The sequence below is a fragment of the Lissotriton helveticus genome, chromosome 9, assembly GCF_964261635.1.
Source record: "Lissotriton helveticus chromosome 9, aLisHel1.1, whole genome shotgun sequence".
Lineage (NCBI taxonomy): Eukaryota > Metazoa > Chordata > Amphibia > Caudata > Salamandridae > Lissotriton > Lissotriton helveticus.
In genome coordinates this window covers 594117393-594138256 of record NC_136070.1, presented here as the reverse complement: position 1 = coordinate 594138256, position 20864 = coordinate 594117393, and the positions used below count along the sequence as shown (strand labels likewise).

At 48.1% G+C, this 20864-nt stretch overlaps 1 protein-coding gene across 3 annotated transcripts in view; it reads right to left on the bottom strand.

Annotated features, from left to right (window-relative positions):
- The window catches only part of HNRNPUL2 (heterogeneous nuclear ribonucleoprotein U like 2), a 473541-nt gene that overhangs the window by 305214 nt on the left and 147463 nt on the right, over window positions 1-20864 (bottom strand). The window lies entirely within an intron of this gene.

The window sequence follows — 20864 nt, the reverse complement described above, 5'->3', positions numbered from 1 at the left end:
GCGTTGCGTGGGTGAGTGGCGTTGCGTGGCTGAGTGGCGTTGCGTGGCTGAGTGGCGTTGCGTGGCTGAGTGGCGTTGCGTGGGTGAGTGGCGTTGCGTGCCAGAGTGGCGTTGCGTGCCAGAGTGGCGTTGCGTGCCAGAGTGGCGTTGCGTGCCAGAGTGGCGTTGCGTGGGTGAGTGGCGTTGCGTGGGTGAGTGGCGTTGCGTGGGTGAGTGGCGTTGCGTGGGTGAGTGGCGTTGCGTGGGTGAGTGGCGTTGCATGGGTGAGTGGCGTTGCGTGGCTGAGTGGCGTTGCGTGGCTGAGTGGCGTTGCGTGGCTGAGTGGCGTTGCGTGGGTGAGTGGCGTTGCGTGGGTGAGTGGCGTTGCGTGGGTGAGTGGCATTGCGTGGGTGAGTGGCGTTGCGTGGGTGAGTGGCGTTGCGTGGCTGAGTGGCGTTGCGTGGGTGAGTGGCGTTGCGTGGGTGAGTGGCGTTGCGTGGGTGAGTGGCGTTGCGTGCCAGAGTGGCGTTGCGTGCCAGAGTGGCGTTGCGTGCCAGAGTGGCGTTGCGTGCCAGAGTGGCGTTGCGTGCCAGAGTGGCGTTGCGTGGGTGAGTGGCGTTGCGTGGGTGAGTGGCGTTGCGTGGGTGAGTGGCGTTGCGTGGGTGAGTGGCGTTGCGTGGGTGAGTGGCGTTGCATGGGTGAGTGGCGTTGCGTGGCTGAGTGGCGTTGCGTGGCTGAGTGGCGTTGCGTGGCTGAGTGGCGTTGCGTGGGTGAGTGGCGTTGCGTGGGTGAGTGGCGTTGCGTGGGTGAGTGGCATTGCGTGGGTGAGTGGCGTTGCGTGGGTGAGTGGCGTTGCGTGGCTGAGTGGCGTTGCGTGGGTGAGTGGCGTTGCGTGGCTGAGTGGCGTTGCGTGGCTGAGTGGCGTTGCGTGGCTGAGTGGCGTTGCGTGGCAGAGTGGCAGTGAGTGGCTGAGTGGCGTTGCATGTGTGCGTGGCGTTGCGTGTGTGAGTGGCGTGCATGAGTGGCGTTGCGTGGGTGAGTGGCGTTGCGTGGGTGAGTGGCGTTGCGTGGCTGAGTGGCGTTGCGTGGGTGAGTGGCGTTGCGTGGCTGAGTGGCGTTGCGTGGCTGAGTGGCGTTGCGTGCGTGAGTGGCGTTGCGTGCCTGAGTGGCGTTGCGTGGCTGAGTGAAACAGGCAGAAACGTAAATGGAGAGGGGGGTGAGAGTTAAAAGAGAGAGTGAAACAGGCAGAAACGTGGAGAGTTAAAAAAAAAAGCAAATGAATCTAAGCTGCGAGATGTGGCATAACAGAAGGATTGGTACTGCGTGCACCGCTGCTTGGGGTATCTGCGAGATTTGTGTAAGTAAATGGAGAGGGGGGTGAGAGTTGGAAGAGAGAGTGAAACAGGCAGAAACGTGGGGAGTTAAAAGAAAGAGGGAATGAATCTAAGCTGCGAGATGTGGCATAACAGAAGGATTGGTACTGCGTGCACCGCTGCTTGGGGTATCTGCGAGATATGTGTAAGTAAATGGAGAGGGGGGTGAGAGTTAAAAGAGAGAGTGAAACAGGAAGAAACGTGGAGAGTTAAAAGAAAGAGCGAATGAATCTAAGCTGCGAGATGTGGCATAACAGAAGGATTGGTACTGCGTGCACCGCTGCTTGGGGTATCTGCGAGATTTGTGTAAGTAAATGGAGAGGGGGGTGAGAGTTAAAAGAGAGAGTGAAACAGGCAGAAACGTGGAGAGTTAAAAGAAAGAGCGAAAGAATCTAAGCTGCGAGATGTGGCATAACAGAAGGATTGGTACTGCGTGCACCGCTGCTTGGGGTATCTGCGAGATTTGTGTAAGTAAATGGAGAGGGGGGTGAGAGTTGGAAGAGAGAGTGAAACAGGCAGAAACGTGAATCTAAGCTGCGAGACGGAGAGGGAGGGAGAGAGGAGGAAAAAGAGAGGGGGAGTGAGACAGAGGGAGGAACACAGTTAGAGTGAGACAGAGGAAGACAGGAGAGAGGGAGGGGGAGCTATAGATGTAGGGAGAGCGCGAGAGAAAGAGAGCGATAAAATTATGTGTATGCCGGGAGGGCTCAGTGCACGAAGCCTTCGGCTGCAGGGTCCTGTGATTAACTTCATGGTCAGTTTTATGTTGTTGCTGTCCCTCCAAGCGCAATGCCGCTGCCAGCAATACCAGCATCAAAGAAAACAAGACGGAGGGAAGAGAGGGGAGAGGGGAGAGGGGAGGGGGGAGGAGAAATGCGACACGGCGGGAAGGGGCAGGCAGGATGACTCAGGGGAGGGGGCGGAGCGGGGCAGAGCGGCATGTGGGTGTGAACAAGCCGGGCCTTTGAAGTGAAGCTAAGTTTCACTTCAAAGGTGTCGGAGGAATGCGGGCGGCTGTGCACGCGCTTTTAAGCTCAATGCACATGCGCATTGAGCTTAAAAGTCACGGGCACTGCAAGGAATCGCCACGATTCCTTGAAAGTTAGATAAAGTCTGGATGAGCCCCTATAGTCTCGCTTGCTCGATGCGCATGCGCATCGACAGGCGAGACCTAAAAACACTGCAGATTAAACTTTAATTTGCAGTGATTTTTAAACATAGAGGACAGGTCCCTCTTCAGGCCCTATTTAAAAAACACTGACTGCAAAGCTTTGCATACCCTTCGGCGCACTTACATACTCAGAGTATATAGGGTTTATATACAGTGAGTATGGAGGGATGCCAAGTGCTATGCACAGCGGAGCACATCCCTCAGCGCCCTTCCATACTCTGCAGAACAAGTGGAAAACTTCTTGCCAGCCCAAGGACCAGAAATGAGGCATGCCCAATGCCCCAGGTTGGAGCCTATCTCTAGCAGTAGAAGGCCGGGGCCTGGCTCTTGAAAGTGATAGCTGTCAGTGGCCTCTGTTGGTTGTTGTCCTGATGGGCAATGTTTTCCCTGGGTTAGGGACAGATAGAAGTCTGGTCCAAGCGGCAGAATGGGCCACATCACCTTGTTGGCCATTGTGGTACTGTCTGCCTACTGGGATGCATCTGTAAGCAAGCTAAGGTCAGGAGTCTCACAGATGGGGTCCGCAGAGGAGGAGAAGTGTTCTCCATGGGCCAGTGCAGTGCATCAGGAGGATGGTGATAGAGAGATACATCTAGGATCAGAAGGGCACAGGACAGACAAGTGCACCGTCAGAAGAGGCATACTGTCCACGTTCTATCGCCTGGCAGGGAAGCCCATCCAGGTATTGCTTACTCTACTCTGGCTTTCGGCTGGGGGCAGTCGTACTCAAAATTTGTCCTTTCTGCAGATTTTTTCTTTCTGCTGCTGAACCTGTATTTTCTTGACCACAGCACCCTGTGGACTTTACCCCTGCTAAACAGTAGGCATGGGTGTCTGCTCTTCTCATTAATCATGAAAAATTGAGAAATACATGATTGTCACATATGAACATGTGGATACACATAGGATCATGCCTTGTATAGACATATGATTTACTATAATGTGCATATGTGTCTGTATTTATGTATACATATGTGTGTGTATGTCTATATACATGTATACATCTATTTTTAAAACCTCTACATCTTCATTTCCCCTCTAACTTATCCCAAACCTTTCTGTTGGCCATGGGCTCCCAAACGTGTTTTCCAGACTATTCCATCTTTTCTATCAAATTCATACTACTAACAGGCACATATGTTCGCCACTCCCAATAACATCTCACATCTTCCTTTTATCAATCAACTTCAATGAATCTATACCTACTGAAAACACTAGAGTAAATGCATCAAGAACACAAACTTAACAACCCGAACACAAATGATCTTACTAGGAAAATTAAACACATTACTAACCTATTACATTTTTAACTATTACATTTGGTTTGGAGTAGTGTGCTACTTGCCACAAAGCACTTCAATGGCTTGTCAGGGATATTGGGTGCATGTCCTTCCCTAAATCCCTCCCATTTATTACTGCGTATGCTCGTTTTTTCAGCCACTCCCCCAGTCTGTCCCACATTTACTACTAAGTAGTAAACTTACATGTGTGAGGATCTGCCCATAGAAAATATGGGAGAGGTGGAGATTTACTCTCATAGGGTCGTGAATAGTATTTTGCAGTACTTTAGTAGTACTTTAGTAGTACTAATAAGCGTACTACAAAATGCAGTTTGTGGATAGGCTCCATAGACTTCAAGTGCTAAACCTCAAGGCTCATTGTCTTGACACTTGGGTAGTGCAGCTGAGCTGTCTGTGCGCAGTGGCAGCTTTTCCTGTGGATGAACAGACAGGTATAGTAGGATGGAGTACCACGGTTGCCTCACCCAAGTGGGTACAATCCGGATGAGCCTCCTGGGCACATGCCTTGTTTTCCTCACTATGTACGGAATCAGCTGTAGTGGAGGAAAAGCATAAGCAAATATCCCTGATCAGTTCATCTTCCCAGCATTACCCATGGATTCCAGGTATGGGTACCTGGAGGAGAAGTTTGAGCATTTTGTATTTTTAGCAGTGGCGAAGAGACAGATTGTGTGTGTGTTCTATTTTTTAAAGTACTGGCAAAGTACTAGGGGATTCATCTCCCACTCATGTGTCTGCTGATGCGTCCTGCTGAGCAGATCTGCAAGTTGTTATTTACTCCTCATTGGTGCTCTGCTGAGTGCGGGCAAGGCAACGAAGAAGCATGAATGGTGTATTGATGCAAATGTGCTGCAAATACCGCAATACATTTTGTGAATACCTTTGGGGCAGCTGTGACTCTGAAGGGTAGTACTTTGAACTGATAGTGATATCCACTTACCACAAACCTGAAGGTACTTGTGGTATTGCTGGGTGGATGGGAATGTGGAAATAGGCGTCCTGGAGGGTTTTAACTTATTTCCCAACACAGAGAAGAATGACTTCTTGTAGAGTTGTCATTCAGAAGAGGTCTGACACAATATATCGGTTCAAGGCTTGGGACAGAAGATTGGCCTGAGTGTGCCATCCTTCTTGGGAATTAGAAAGTACATGTAGTATTGCGCCCTTCTGTAGTAGTACCTGTACTTTCTCATGCAGCAGCCTTTGATATTTTAGGCTGATGTTTTGATCGCAAGGTTGCTTGTTTGTAAGTGTAGTATGGAACTCCTTGCTAGACGATAGGTACGACCTACTTGTCTGAGGGTATCTTCTCCCATAAATGGAAGGTATAAACATATTCTTTCAATGGCAGGTGTTTTATGAGGGGGAATTCAATGTAAGTCACTGTTTTGGAGGAGAGGAGATGTTCCCTTGGGCTCCTCTACCCTTGCTGCACCTGTTTCTGTTGCAGCTGTTGCACCTGTTGCTGTGGGATGTCTTAGGAGCTTGTAAATTTTGAAAGGGCTGCTGTTCCTGAAAGCTAGGGTGCTGTGTAGTTACTGCAGCCTTGGCCAGTCCTTTTCCTCTGGGTGCAATAGATCATTCTTGCCAGTTTGAGTTTGGAGGGCCTCCATAGCCATGGCTGACTCCTTCTTAATATTCTCAAGCATGGAGTCTACTTGAGGCCCAAACAAGTGTTTGCCATCTAATAGGACATTATAGGACAAGTAGGCCAAAGGCTGAGATCCTGAGCCACGCGTGTCTTTGAAGCAGGACAATGGTGCTGGTTTTGTGCGATACACTATAGGCAGCACCAGGAGTGCATCAGATGTTGGCGTTGGAGATTAATTTATTCTCCTGCACTACCTTTGTGCCTCTTTTGCAGTAGGACTGTGGCAGGACTTTTACCACCTGTTCCATTTCTTCCCAGTCGTATCAGTCACACCTGGACAGCAGGCTTATTGGGCAGGTGCGGCACATCTGTGTCGCTGACCCTACGCCCACTCTCCTGCCAGTTGTATCGGTTTTGTGTCTTTTCTTGTTTGGTATCATGGCGTCCTGGGTGCTTTGGGCATAGACCTTCTATCTGGCAGTGGAAACCTTCAGGGAGTCCAATGGTACATGGACTCTGATGTAGAAGGCTTCACCCACTGTTAATGCATTTATATAGCGCCTACTTCCCCTGACGAGGCATCGAAGTGCTTTTTCGGCACGTAGCACGCTACTCCGGAAACCCATAAAGGATTAGTGCTGAATTAGTATGGTGAAATATGAACGAAATTTGAGTGGTGGATATTAGTCAGTTATTAAGACTAAGAAGGGTAGCGGAGGAATAAAAGGGAAGAATGGTTTGCATTCATGTAACACCTGTTACCCCAGAAGGGTGATAAAGCGCTTTTCTGGCGAGTAAGACAGTACTCAGGAACCCATAACGGATTAGTGTTGAAAAAATTTGAATAGTGAAGTATGAAGTCATCTGAGTGGTGGATATGTTATTCATTTATTTGGATAGGTTGCGGGATAGAAGAGGGAAAGAGGTTTGTATTTATATAGCGCTTGCTACCCCTTGATGGGGTTTTGAGGCGCTTCATTGGCGAGTAGCACGCTACTTTGGAACCCATAAAGGATTCGTGGGGAATTAGTATAGTGGAATATGGAAATTGGGAAGTGAACATGCTAATCTGTTATTTTGATTGAAAAGGATAGTGGAGGGACAGAAGAGTGAGATTTTTTTTCTTTCTTTTTTTTAGGTCATAGCAGTAGGAGGAGGCTTTCGGATATGTAAAAGGGGTTTTTGAGGGGAAGAGTCAGAGGGAAGAGTTTATAAAGGTTTGTTTTGGGGGATCGGTATAGTAAAAAGAGGTGTCAGAAGATGCAAGGAGGAGTAGAGTAGGAGAGAGTCTAGAGAGTGTTATTTTGGGGATCATAGTAGTGGTATGGGGTTTGGGATAAATGAGAGGGTGGATGTAGAGGATATATTGATATATGTATAGGGTGGGAGATAGGGTAGTGCTTTGGAAATCATAGTAGAAAGAAGTTTGAGACGAGTCAGAAGGTTGGGCCAGAGGATATATTGAGATAAGTATAAGCTGAGAAATAAAGTAGTGCATTTGAAATGCTAAATTAGAAGAAAGTGATAAATATATAGTAAGTACATTGAAAGTATATAGTTGCATAGAGGAGGTAACTATATATATATATATTAAAGATATTGATGGAGGTACAGGATGAGAAATAGGGTAGTGCATTGGATATGCTTTTTCAGGAGATAGGTAACACACACACAGATCCAAGTACATGGAAAGTACATAGATGCACAATGGAAGTAAGTACATGTAGACAAAGATGATTTTTATGTATTTATTTATTTACAACATAATTATCCTACATGTTTATACAAATCAATACACAAATATAGGTACATATCTATAGTGAAAACAAATGTTTATATACAGAAGAATATGCTATACATTTCTGTTTGCTTATGGTGCTTATATGGGGAAGAGCCAATTCTTGAGTATTTTTCAGAAGATAAGGTGGTTGTCGGTGGATCTTATGTTGAGGGGTAAAGAATTCTATAGTTTGGCTGCTTGAACAGAGAAGGTTGTGCCACCCCTGGTTTTTTTTCTTGTATCTTGGGATTTTGAGGTGAGATGCCCCTTTAGAGCGTGGGTTCCTTTGTTGAATGTTTTTGGTGATTTTATTCCTGACGAAGAATGGTCCCATTCCATGTATTGCTTTGTGGGTGATACAAAGTAGCTTGAACGTGGATCTTCTGGCAACCGGTAACCAATGCAGGGCTTTCAAGGCAGGTGAGATGTGGTCTCGCGGTTTGATATGCAAGAGTAGTCTGGCAGCCGAGTTCTGAATCCGTTGTAGTCTTTTCATGGTCGTTAAAGGTGATCCGTGGTAGAGGCTATTGGCGTAATCAAGTTTGGACAGAACAAGGGAGATGGTCAATCAATCAATCAATCAAGCATTTGTATAGCGCACTACTCACCCGGAGGGTCTCAAGGCGCTTGGGGAGGGGGGGTCTGCTACTGCTCGAACAGCCAGGTCTTGAGCTGCTTCCTGAAGGCGAGGTGGTCCTGGGTCAGGCGGAGGTGGGTCGGGAGGGTGTTCCAGGTCTTGGCGGCCAGGTAGGAGAAGGACCTTCCTCCTGTGGTGGCTCTTCGGATGCGGGGGACGGCGGCGAGGGCGTGGTTGGTCGATCGAAGCTGGCGTGTGGGAGTGTAGAAGTTGAGGCGGCTGTTGAGGTATCTTGGGCCTTGGTTGTGGAGAGCTTTGTGTGCGTGGGTGAGGAGACGGAAGGTGATTCTCTTGTTGACCGGAAGCCAGTGCAGGTCTCTTAGGTGTCCGGAAATGTGGCTGTGTCGGGGGATGTCGAGGATGAGTCTTGCTGAGGCGTTCTGGATCCGCTGGAGTCTCTTCTGGAGTTTGGCGGTGGTTCCGGCGTAGAGGGAGTTGCCGTAGTCCAGTCGGCTGGTGACGAGGGCCTGGGTGACCGTCTTCCTGGTCTCGGTGGGGATCCACCTGAAGATCTTACGTAGCATGCGCAGGATGTTGAAGCATGACGAGGAGACGGCGTTGACTTGTCTGGTCATGGAGAGGGAGGAGTCCAGGATGAAGCCCAGGTTGCGTGCGTGGTCTGTGGGTTTGGGTGCACTGCCCAGGTCGGTGGGCCACCATGAGTCGTCCCAGGCGGAGGGTGACGGGCCTAGGATGAGGACTTCCGTCTTGTCTGAGTTCAGTTTCAGGCGGCTGTTCATCATCCACTCGGCTACGTCTGTCATCCCTTCGCGTAGGTTGGCTCTGGCGGTGGCGGGGTCGCTGGTGAGGGAGAGGATCAGCTGGGTGTCGTCGGCGTAAGAGATGATGTTGAGGTTGTGTTGGCGTGCGATGGCCGCGAGGGGGCTCATGTAGACGTTGAAGAGGGTGGGGCTGAGCGAGGAGCCTTGAGGAACCCAGCAGATGACTTCAGTGGCTTCTGATCTGAACGGGGGGAGGCGGACTCTCTGTGTCCTTCCGGCGAGGAAGGTGATGATCCAATCTAGTGCCTTCTCTTGAATTCCGACGTTGCAGAGGCGCTGCACTAGGTTGCGGTGGCAGACAGAGTTGAATGCTGCGGAGAGGTTCAGGAGGATGAGGGCCGCAGTTTCTCCGCTGTCGAGCAGGGCTCGGATGTCATCGGTGGCTGCGATGAGGGCGGTCTCGGTGCTGTGGTTGGCCCGGAAGCCGGACTGCGAGGGGTCGAGGGATCCATTTGTCTTGAGAAAGGCGGCAAGCTGCTTGTTGACGGTCTTCTCGATGACTTTGGCCGGGAACGGGAGGAGCGAGATGGGGCGGTAGTTTTTGAGTTCGGTGGGGTCTGCTGATGGTTTCTTCAGTAGAGCGCTGAGTTCGGCGTGCTTCCAGCTCTCTGGGAAGGTAGCGGTGGTGAAGGAGGTGTTGATGATGTCTCGCAGGTGGGGTGCGATGACAGCGTCGGCCTTGTTGAAGATGTGGTGAGGGCAGGGGTCGGTTGGGGATCCGGAGTGGATGGAGTTCATCGTGCGGATGGTGTCATCGGTGGTGATCGGAGTCCAGGCGCGGAAGGTGGTGGTGGTGGTCGTTGGTGCGGTCATAGGGTGCGTCGGTTGTGTGCTGAAGCTGTTGTGTATGTCTGCGATCTTGTTGTGGAAGTAGGAGGCGAGGGAGTTGCAGAGGTCTTGTGATGGGGTGATGTCGTTGTTTCCGGCGTTGGGATTGGAGAGCTCTTTGACGATGTTGAAGAGTTCCTTGCTGTTGTGTGCGTTGTTGTCCAGCCGTTCCTTGAATGCGGTTTTCTTGGTGGTATGGATCAGTTGGTGGTGTTTTCGGGTTGCGAGCTTGAGGGTGGTCATGTTGTCTGGTGTAGGGTCTCTGCGCCAGGCTCGCTCGAGGGCACAGCAGTTCTTCTTGGAGCTCTTGAGTTCGTCGGTGAACCAAGGTGCTTTCTTACTGCCGGGTCTGCTGGGCGGGGTCCTCAGTGGGCCGAGGTCGTCTGCGCAGTTGCTGATCCACTTCGTGAGGTTGTTGGCGGCCTGGCTGGAGTTCGCGGAGCTGGCGGGGGGGTCTTGGCTCAGGGCTGCGGCGAGCTGGTCGGCTGTGATCTTGTTCCAGTTTCTGCGTGCGACCTGTTGCTGGTGGTGGTGGATCGTGTTCTTATTGAAGCTGAAGTGGACGCAGCTGTGGTCCGTCCAGTGGAGTCCGGTGGCGTGGCTGAAGGCGATGTGCTTGCTGGATGAGAAGATGGGGTTGAGTGTGTGTCCGGGTAGTGGGTAGCTTGGACCTTGTGTTAAAATCCCAAATGAGGGAAAATTTGTTGCAGCGTTTTTATAGTGACATAGCTTGATCTTGCTAGTTTGTCCACTTGGGCATTCATCAACAGCTTGGAGTCCATGATCAGTGCTTGCTGGATGAAGATGCGTAGATCGGAGATTCTAGAGATGGACTCTGATGTAGAAGGCTTAACCCACTGCAGCCTTGTGCTTATTCTTGACCCTTGGGGTTACAACCCTTGTTTTTATATGGTATTAATGTTCACCTACACATTGGACCATGTTCTCTACCATCAGAAAGAACTGAAGCTATCTTTTAGTCTTGGAGAGAAAGTCCTCTTCCTCCTCCAACACATGCAGTTTCACCTTGTGGTGATACATAGCCCTCTGGGGGACGGGTTGACATGTCAAGGTCACCCAGAGGTGAACCCTTCACTGCATAGGGTTCTAATATGGGTCTTCCTGGGAGTGCACACAGTGGTCGTCTCTGTCATCATTTAAGATAGGCTCTTCATACGAGGCAGGAAAATCAGGATCATTCTCAGTGTCAGAGTCAGTGTGTAGTGATGCTTGCTGTGAAGGTGAGTGTGCTGGTGGCTTAGCTGGAGAAATAGGGCTGGCGTCCCTCCAAGCCTTTTTTTTAGGTATGTGGAACATTGTACGTTCCACCCTGTGTAGAGGTGAATGTACACTTTCCTCTATGTTACATCATTTTGATCAGGCAGTCCTAGGGAGGACGACGGATCACTTGACATCGACACAGGTGTCAATGTCGTTTTCAAAGCCTACTTTGGATGCAGAAGTGGAAGAAGCACAGAATCCTCATTAATCTCCATCTGGGACGGCCTCAAAAACTGGGTACGAACAAGAATGGGGTCACTGTCCTGCTGCTACTTGACATACGGTCAGCCTTTGCTCACCACCAGCTACTCGCCAAAGGCTGCATGACTCTGGGAAACAGCGTACAGATTTCAACTTGATAAAAATGCGTCCTCAAGGATAGGATTAAAACTGTCTTCCTACCACCCTTCAGTTTTGCACCCTAGATCAGTCCAGTAGGTATCCCCCCGGTCCCCACATATTGCAGCCTTATTTTTCTCCCTGAACTGTTGAACTCTTTCAAACTCTCATACTACAAATAAGCTGAGGACACTTGGATCATCTTAAAACTCAACACTCAAGATGTTGAGAATGCCTGTTTGCTGTAGAACTACGGCTGCTAGCGAAATTGATCAAACAGTGCCCCAAAAACAGATGCACTCACCTATTGTTCTTGGAAAAACTATGAAACCTCCAACTCAAAAACAGACAAACTGAACTATGGATCCTGGCAATGTTATAAACACATATACTCTTGGCCCCGAGACCATTGGGCAGCCACGTATTGTTTCAATTGAAGCGAAAAGCCTAGGGATGATTCCAACTTCTCGAGTTCTCCAGTCTGGTCTGGTCTGAGATCCTATGACACATCTACCCATATCTAGGGCTCTCACAAAGATTACCGGAATCACAGGTGCTAGTTTTAGCCAGATGGGATTATGCACATATTGTACATCAGTGGTTAAATGAACCAAGGACAACCTGAGTATCACTAGGGTCTCTACTACATAAGACAAAGTAATAAACAAGTACCTTCATTTAATTAAATATATATAAACCTAAATATACGACATGTGCTAGTGACAGAACAGTGCTTGGGGCTCTTTTTAGTGCTATATACACTAGTGAGTAAAGTGATCAACGTGCATCATGTAAACAAGAACCGGCTCATTTAACCCCTTCGACGCTCATGACGAGCTCAGCTCGTCATGGAGTTTCCATTGACTTCAATGGAAATTACATGGCAGAACATCAGGGAGCTTAGCATCCAAGTGGTTAATGCAAACACAATAATAAAAATAGGGTCCGTTTTATAACTCAATGATGCTTCAATCCCTTAACCAGAGGAGATAATCATCTGGACTCTAAGGAGGAGATTTACTAAGATTTTGCGCCGTGTTGGAATCACAAAATCTTTTTTTCCCAATTTACTTTCCATCGCTAAACTTGGTTAGTGCTGAAAATAACGGAAAAGTAATACGAAGCAGCGCATAGCACTGCTATGCATTACTTTGCGCAATGGGGGCGTACCAAGGGTGATGCATGGGCTTTCCCATGCAACCACCCAAGGTTTCTCACGCTAAACCCAATTTACTAAATAAAGTAGATTGGGTTTAGCGTGAGAATATGGCACCCTTTTCAAGTGGGCGCAAGGAAGGAGAAATGCTTTAATTTCTCCTTCCTTTTCCGACTTTGCATGTGTGCTGCACTTTACAGCACGCAGTCTGTGCATAGTATTTTGTACTGGTAGGGTTCCTTCCAGTACAAAACCTATGCTAGACTCGTGGAGACACCCTTGCAGCATAGTGCAAAGGTGTCTCTGTGGCGCAGGGCAGCTGATTTCAGCGCCGGCTCTAGTGAGAGGGGAGGAGAGTGCCTTATTTTAGTAAATATGGCGCTCTCCTCCTCTCTCCATTTCCCATAGGGCAGCACAGCATTTGCGGCTGCTGCAGTGCGCTACGTGAAAAAAGAGTAAAATGGCCCCATAGAATTTTGAGCTCGAGGTGGGTGCATGCAGATGATTAAATAGCCTGAAAAGGATGGGGAGGATTGTTCCTAGGACACCAGAAGGTGGCAGAGTAGTAGCCTATACTAATGGAAAGATCCGCAGGTAATAATTGGGCAAGGCAGGTTGGTAACCTGGAAAAATCACACAGAAACCCAGCAATGGGGATCGATGTCTTGAAAGAGGTGGACTGTGCGGCGAGCACAATGGAGCCAATTGGTCTGACCAACTGGCTCCATGCTACGCGGTAAGCACAATGGAATGGGTCCTGAGAACAATCCTGTCTTTGTTAACCTGAATGAAGGGCTTTTGCATAGTAAGCACCTATAGTTCCCTGATTCGCCCGAGGGAAGTAATGGCAACAAGGAACACTATATTCCAAGAAAATAACTGGATGAGGCATGAATGTGAAGGTTCAAAGGTTGACCCCATGAGTCTTGTGAGCCCTACATTTAGGTTCCATAGAGGGGCAGCATGTATTCTGGAAGCTATAACCCTCTTGAGGCCATCTATGAAAGCCTTAACTACTGTAATTCTGAATACCGATAAATGCTTCCTGTTTTTCATATAAGCTGCAACAGAAGCTAAGTGTAAGAATATAGAAGTATAGGCATGGTCTGACTTCTGCAGATGTAGAGGATAGCAGGTTATGTGCTGGACATTAGGCTTTAAGGGGCCCAGGTGTTTGTTGATGCAATATTGGGCATACTATTTCCACTTTGCAGCATAATAGTCCTGTTTGGTTGGATCTGCTCATTTATCATTGAACGGTGAAGCATTCCCAGGTAAGGGTTAAATAGTCAAATTCTAAGACCTCAGGTATCAGATCACTAGGTTGAGCTGCCTTGGGTCTGGAGGCCTGATCTGACCTTGGATCTCTTTGAGAAGATCCTGCTTGAGGGGCAAATTCTCATGGGATCTAATAGACTCTCCGGGAGCTTGAAGTACCACGACTGCCTGGTCCAGGTGGAAGCTTCCAGGAAAGTGACAGAGATGTTGTCTCATCTTCCTCACTATGTATGGGAGGAGCGGGAGAGGCAGAAAAGCGTAGGCAAAGATCCCTCACAAATTCATCCAGAGAGCAATATTGCCCACAGACTGTGGGTACATGGAGGTGACGTGTGGGCATTTTTCCTATTTGGGTGTGGCAAACAGGTCTTTTTGTGCGGTGCTGGAAGTATCTTTGTTGGACTTGAGGGTGGAGTTCACACTCATGGACTTGCTGCAACAGGACTGCAAAATCATTGTCCACCCCTAGAAGGTGTTCCACTAGAGTTGTATGTCACAACAGATAGCCCATTGCCAAATCCGCTGTGCCAGTGTTTAGTAGTGTTGGGAATCTTGATTAGTACTACATTCCCTTGAATGATCTGGCAGGATGCTTTAAGAGCTATTTCTGTGGCAACTAGCTCTAGTTACTTCATGTTTTAGGGAGGGACCACATTCCCTGAATAGTCATGTTGCTGAGGTACGCTCCCACCATGATGCGAGAGGCTGATTGCCACTTGCAGAATGGGGTCTGCGAAAGGTCTGCCCTACAACAGACTGTTGCTGTTCCACCATCACAGAGAGCAAAGGGTGCTGGCCTATACCATCACTAGATCTTCACAGTGACCCTCCGCCTGTGACAAATAGCACATAAGGCACACTTGCAAGGGGCACATATGGAACCTATTACGAGGCACAATAGAGATGCAGGATGCCATCATCCTTAGAAGGCACATGACGATTCCGAATGTGAGTTGACAATTGGGCTGAGAAAGAGGCAGCAGATGCATTTATAGTGAATCTCAAGCTGAGGAGCAGGCTAATATTTACCAGAGTGTGAGCAAGGCATTGATGCCTGCCGCTGCTCTTGATCAGCCAATCGCTGAGATAGTGGAATACGTGTGTGCCCCCCCCCCCTTTGCATGTAGGCAGTCGCCACTGCTAGGCACTTCGTGAACACCCTTGGAACCATAGTGACCCCTAAAGGATGTACTTTGAATTGGTTTGGATATTCACTTCCAACACAAAAAAAGATACTGGCAGTGTGCATGGGGGTAGATATGTGGAAATAGGCATTCTTGAAGTCAAGCACAGCCATGTAATCACCTTGTCACAACAAAGGGAGGGCATCCTGTAGGGTAGTGATATGGAAATGTTCCAACAGCATCTTTTAGTTATGAGGACTGAGGTCTAAGATGGACCTGAGGGAGACGTCCTTCTTGGGAATGAGAAAGTAGAGGGAGTAAACTCCCCTCCCCTGTTGGTGTGGTGTGTCTCTGTCTATTGCACCTATCTGGAGGAGTGCTTGGATATCTGCTTCAAGAAGGCGAAGATGGTCTTTGCTGAGGGCATCCGCGGAGTGAGATGTAGGGAGGGGATGTGAGAAGTTCTAGGTATCTTCTGTAGCAAATAACCGCTAACAGCAATTAGTCTGAAGTGATTTCCTTCCGGCGAAAAAGAAAAGTGTGTAGTTTCCCCTGACAGGTGACGTGATCAGGGGGGAGGAAGGACCAGTCAATGCTATGAGGTGGAGGCTCCTTTACCAAAGCCACTTCTGCCCATAGCTCTATGGCTTCCCCTAGAACCACCCCTGGAACACTCATTACCAGCCTGCTGATGGAAGGTTTGTTCCAGTCTTTGGTAAGACTGTGGCAGGTCGGGCAAGTTGGGTTTATCCCTGCCCCCTGGGTTGTTGCTTCCAAAAGGAACCTTTGAGGAAGGAGGTTTGCAGGGTACCCATTTATTTCAAAATCTCTTGTGTCCTTTTTTATCTTTTTGAGTACTTCGTCAACTAGGGCAAAAGAGTTGCTCCCTATTGACTAGGAAGTTGAAGAGATGTTGCTGGATCTCAGGTTTGAACTGAGAGATGTAGAGTCAGTCATATTACCTGAGGAGGGCATTAATATTAAGGCTTTTAAAGGCTGTGTCTACTGCATCAAGCGTACAGCGGATACTGGCGCTGGAGATGACCTTGCTTTTAGGACACTATTTACTCCCCCTCTTCCTGTACTCCTCTGGGAGATGTTCAACAAGGTCTTGCACCTTCTCCCACCAGAGCCCGTCATATCTGGTGAAGAAACCAACAGAGTTGATTATACACCAACATATCGCACTCCTAACAACTAGCTACCCTCTCGCCGGCCACATCGATCATCTTGGTCTCTTTATTAGGCGGCGGGACGTCATCTGTTTTACCCTCTCGCCGGCCACATCGATCATCTTGGTCTCTTTATTAGGCGGCGGGACGTCACCTGTTTTTTTTTTGGCAAAGCCTTTTTATGGACGTTATGAACCACCAGAGAGTCAGGGGGAACCCAGGTTTAGATATAAACAGGGTTGGTAAGTGAGGGTTGGGTTATATATATATACATATACATATATATATATATATATATATATATATATTCTCGCTCCTTTGTCCACCAGCACGGTGCACTCGCAGGCGGGTGCTTTTAGATGCGGGGGTGTTCCCGCATTTTCAATTAATCCCAGAACGCCTTCAAAACCACGGTCCCGTGTAGAGTAGAAAAGCACTCCTGGGGCGTTTCTGTTGTTTATTTCACAGAAAAACTTGCACACTCCACAGACGCGTTTTGGTAACAACCTTTCTCGATGTTTACCGAAGCGTGTGGCTGCCATATTTTTAAACATTACATAAGGAATGTTACCCACACGTGAATCCCAACATGAATGTTTTGTTTGATCTTGAAAAGCATACGTTTAAATGTATAAACTACAAGGCCCATAATTCCTCATTCTTGTAAAACTGAGTGAATAGTATAAATGGTGGAAAGTGAAAAGGGACTCTTGTAGAACACTGCCGTGACCAAGAACGTTAGTTCGAAACGCGTAGGTGTTTTTGCAAAGAGACCTAAAAATAAACTATCGTGTTCAAGAGGAGTGCCGCGTCCTTGCCTTTTGTTTACAAAATTACTTGGGAGACACGTTCCCGGTCTCCAAACGCGTGCACCAACCAATGGAGTTCCCTCTGCTACGGGGACATTTGTGAGGAATACATATATATATATATATATATATATCCAAACACCAAGTTCCGATACCGTCCAAACTCCGACGTGTTTCGGTCACTGCCATGACATTGATCACACACACACACACATATATATATATATATATATATATATATAGAGAGAGAGAGAGAGAGAGATGGAAGACTGACAATCAAGCATTGTTGCAATATAATACAAACTTGGCATCTTTTTAGGGAAGGCAATGAGGCTTCTCCAGAATGGAGAGGAGAGTCAGTGAGGAATTCGCAGGTAGATAAAGTATCCACCAGTATGCTTGTTACCTAAGATAACTATTTCTTCTGATCGATAATTTTGCTTACAGATTCCTCACCTTTGAATAGACTTCCAAGCAATAATCTCCATGGGTGGTGAGACTGGAGATTTAAATCTGAAAATAGTGAAGGACATACTGGGCAAAGTGAACATCTCTCCTCACTTCTGAATTCCACCAGGAGTGTTTGGGAAAAGTATGGAGAGGGGACCACTTAGTCATCTTGAAGTTATCATGCACTGGAATTCCTCTAGCAGGAAATGAAATGGACTGACGTAGAGGATTTTGCCAGGTAGAATGAGCACATATTCCTTCAGGTGGGTCTTTCTTGGCTAGAACATAGCAAAGTTCAAATCCCTTTCCCACCCCCTCAACTGCATTACAGTTCTCTTGGAGAAACACAGTGGGTTTTCACAGATCTCACAGATGTTGGAACCACTGCTTGAGAAGGCACCACTGCAGAGCCCTTGTGTGCCAGTGTGAATGACTGACCAGCAGGATGCAGGAAGCAAACAGGCAGAGCCATGGTAGGCCCTTCCATTTTGGATCTTGAGCCCCCATCTGAATCATTGGAATCATGTCCCGATTGTCTCATATCTTCTGCGGAGGAGGAACAACTCTGAACATGTTGATATTCAGTACTGCCCTGATGAACAGGAGGCATTGAGAGGGCTTAATGTGAGATTTGTGTGGATTGATTAAAAACCCTAAGTCAAACAACAGGGAAGTTGTCGATTGCAAATGATGGAGCACTAGGCTGGGCAACTTTGCTGCGTCAGTCATCCAGGCATGGGAATACTACAATCCCTGATCATCTGAGATGAGCTGCTATCAAATTTGTGAAACATCAAGGTGCTGATATCAATCAAACTCCTGTTTCCCTGGTGGAGCTGGGGAAGATGAGGAAGAGGGAGGAAGGGAACTGTCTGGCACAGCCCATACCTTTCCCTCTGCATGCCATTCAAGTGGAGAAGTGTGGCTCACTGGTTAGAGCGGCAGACTCTGAAGCAGAGAATAGGCCCGGGACCAGGATTCAAGTCCCGACGCGGCAAGGTCTTGGGCTCAATGTCCGCGGACTCGATAATTCTAGCCTCGGCGCCTACTCTAATCATGGGTCCCACGCTGCAACTCTGGGCAATAGCTTGCTTAATCTCCACAATGGCCCCTACAACACTGGGATGCCTGGCTTCACCTTGGGGGTGCCCAGGAGGGGCATCTCACAGGGAGAGCCAGGAAGGGTACCACAGCATTATACAGCGCAGGGACGCCCCGTTGGGGCAGCTGTGCGCTTTACAAAATACACCACATTAAAAGGGGTTCCTCAAATGTTGCTGACCTGGTGTGGAGACTTGTGACTTCTATTGGAAACCTCTAGAGAAGGAGCTCGGCATCTTGAAGGGATGATAAGTACCAGGAGCAGATAGCAATCCTAATGAACATTCTGTCACTCTATCTTCTTTGAAGAGCTCCAGTGCCACATCTGCTTTTTGACATGTCTCTGTCAAAGGGCATGTCAAACACATCAAAGAATCCTGTGAACTGTAGCCATTCATGGCTTCTTAAGGTCACAGATGTGCTCAAGGGATTTGTCCACGCTGTCTGCTATATTTAGGCCAGCTCGCCCAATATATATTGAGAGGCATCCTTCCCATCCCTCACCGATTCTGAAAAGTGATCCTTCAGATGGTCTGGGAGATTTGGGATCCCCATGGCTGCCAAGCCCCAGAGAGCATGGGTGTTGCAAAATGGGTTCCACCTACTTAATTCCCATGGATTGTTTGCTTTTGACTCCCCAGTTTGTGGCCTTTTGCTGTGAGTAATTTGAATTTGAATTTGAATTTAAAAAGCTTATATAGCGCATCGTACACCATTGCGGTTTCTTGGCGCTTTAACGGCTTGCAACAACCTAGTAAATGGACCATTTAGAGTGGGAAGGCCTGAGTAAACAAAAAGGTTTTCAGGCCCTTGCGAAAGGCAGAATATTGTTTAGAACTTCGAAGGTGGTCCGGCAAGGAGTTCCAGAATACCGGAGCTAGGAAGGAGAAATTAGAACCTCCCCATTTTTTCCTAGTAAAACGAGGGACTTGAAGTAGGGACCGATCCGACGAACGAAGTTGTCTGACGGGAACGTAGTTGGTTAAAAGTGATGAAATGAAGGCCGGAGCAGATCCCTGTCTTGCCTGAAAGACCATGCACCCCATCTTAAAAAGTGAGCGTTGCCGGACAGGCAGCCAGTGTAGTTCCTTCAAAAGAGGTGTAGAATGATGGGACCGGGGAAGGCCATACACCAGCCGGGCTGCTTGGTTCTGCACCAGCTGAAGTTTGCGGAGGCTGTATGCCGGAATGCCGTTGTAAAGGGCATTGGCATAGTCTAGCCGGGAGATGACCAGGGCAGACATAATGAGTTTAAGTGCCAACGGGGAAAAGAAGCGGGACACAATACGGATAGTTCGAAGCATAAGAAAACAAGAAGAGACAACAGCAGCAACCTGTGAGTGAAGGGTGAGCTGGTGATTAATTTTTATACCCAAACTTTTTACCGTAGAAGAAGGAAGGGGAGGGATACCAAGAGTGAGGGGCCAAAAGGAAGAGTTCCAGGGACTGGAGGAGCCACCAGTAAGCACCAACTCGGTTTTGTCCGGATTGAGCTTCAGATGGTTGTGGCTCATCCAGTCCCTGATAAAAATCATAATAGACTGAAAATTGGAAATAGCGTGAGGAGAAGAAGACAGGTCAAAGACCAGCTGGAGGTCATCCGCATAGTTATACACCGCGACCTCCAGCTGTTGAAGTGCAAAGATCAGAGGGTAGATATAAAGATTAAACAATAAGGGAGAAAGAGAGGAACCTTGGGGAACACCACAAGTGATCTTCAAAGGGTCTGCCATGAACTCTCCCAGCCGGACCGCCTGTGTCCGATCCCGTAAGCCTCACTACTGAGTCTAACTCAAAGATGGGTATTCTCCTCCTAGCGAGAAATCTGATTGCATCCTTCCTTGCTGATAGATTCCAGGCAGTGACCTTGGGCCCACATCAATCCGCTAAACTGTCATTACCGTGTGTGGTGCCTCAAGGCTCATCCCTAAGTCCGACACTATTTAATATCTATGTGTCGGACCTTGCTAATGTCATCAAAGCATATGGGATGAGCGTAACCTCCTACGCTGATGACACTCAACTGGTTTTGTCCATTAAAGATAACGGACCTAAGGTGGCAGACAGTTTCAGGCATGGAATGATCGCAATCAGGGAGTGGATGGCATCCAATTGCCTTAAGCTTAACTCCGATAAGACGGAGGTGCTTATCTTTGGACCCCTCCGACCTGAGTGGTCAACAACCTGGTGGCCATCTGTCATGGGAGAACCCCCATCCCCAGTTACCAAGGCAAGGAACTTGGGAGTAATTTTTGATGTAGACTTAAACTTTGTGGCACACGCCAACAAGGTAGCGGCAACAGCCCATTTCAAATTAAGGATGATTAGGAAAATTATTCCGTATTTGCCTGTAACCGCCGCGAAAACACTGATAAGCTCCTTAGTGTTATCATCTCTTGATTACTGTAATGGTCTGTTTTTAAATGCCCAAGCTAGGACAATGAATAAGCTGCAATCTGTACAGAATTATGCAGCTCGTCTGCTCTCTAAAACACCTAAGTTCTCCCCGATATCTGACACCATCAAGAGATACCACTGGTTAACGATCCGAAATCGGATCAAATTTAAATCGCTTTGCATAATTTATAAAGCACTCCATGATCAAGGCCGAATTTTTTTCAAAGATAAGCTGATACCTTATAAACCTGGTAGACAGCTTCGATCGGCCAACCTGAACCAACTAGTGGTCCCTCGAGTTAAAACTGTCTCATG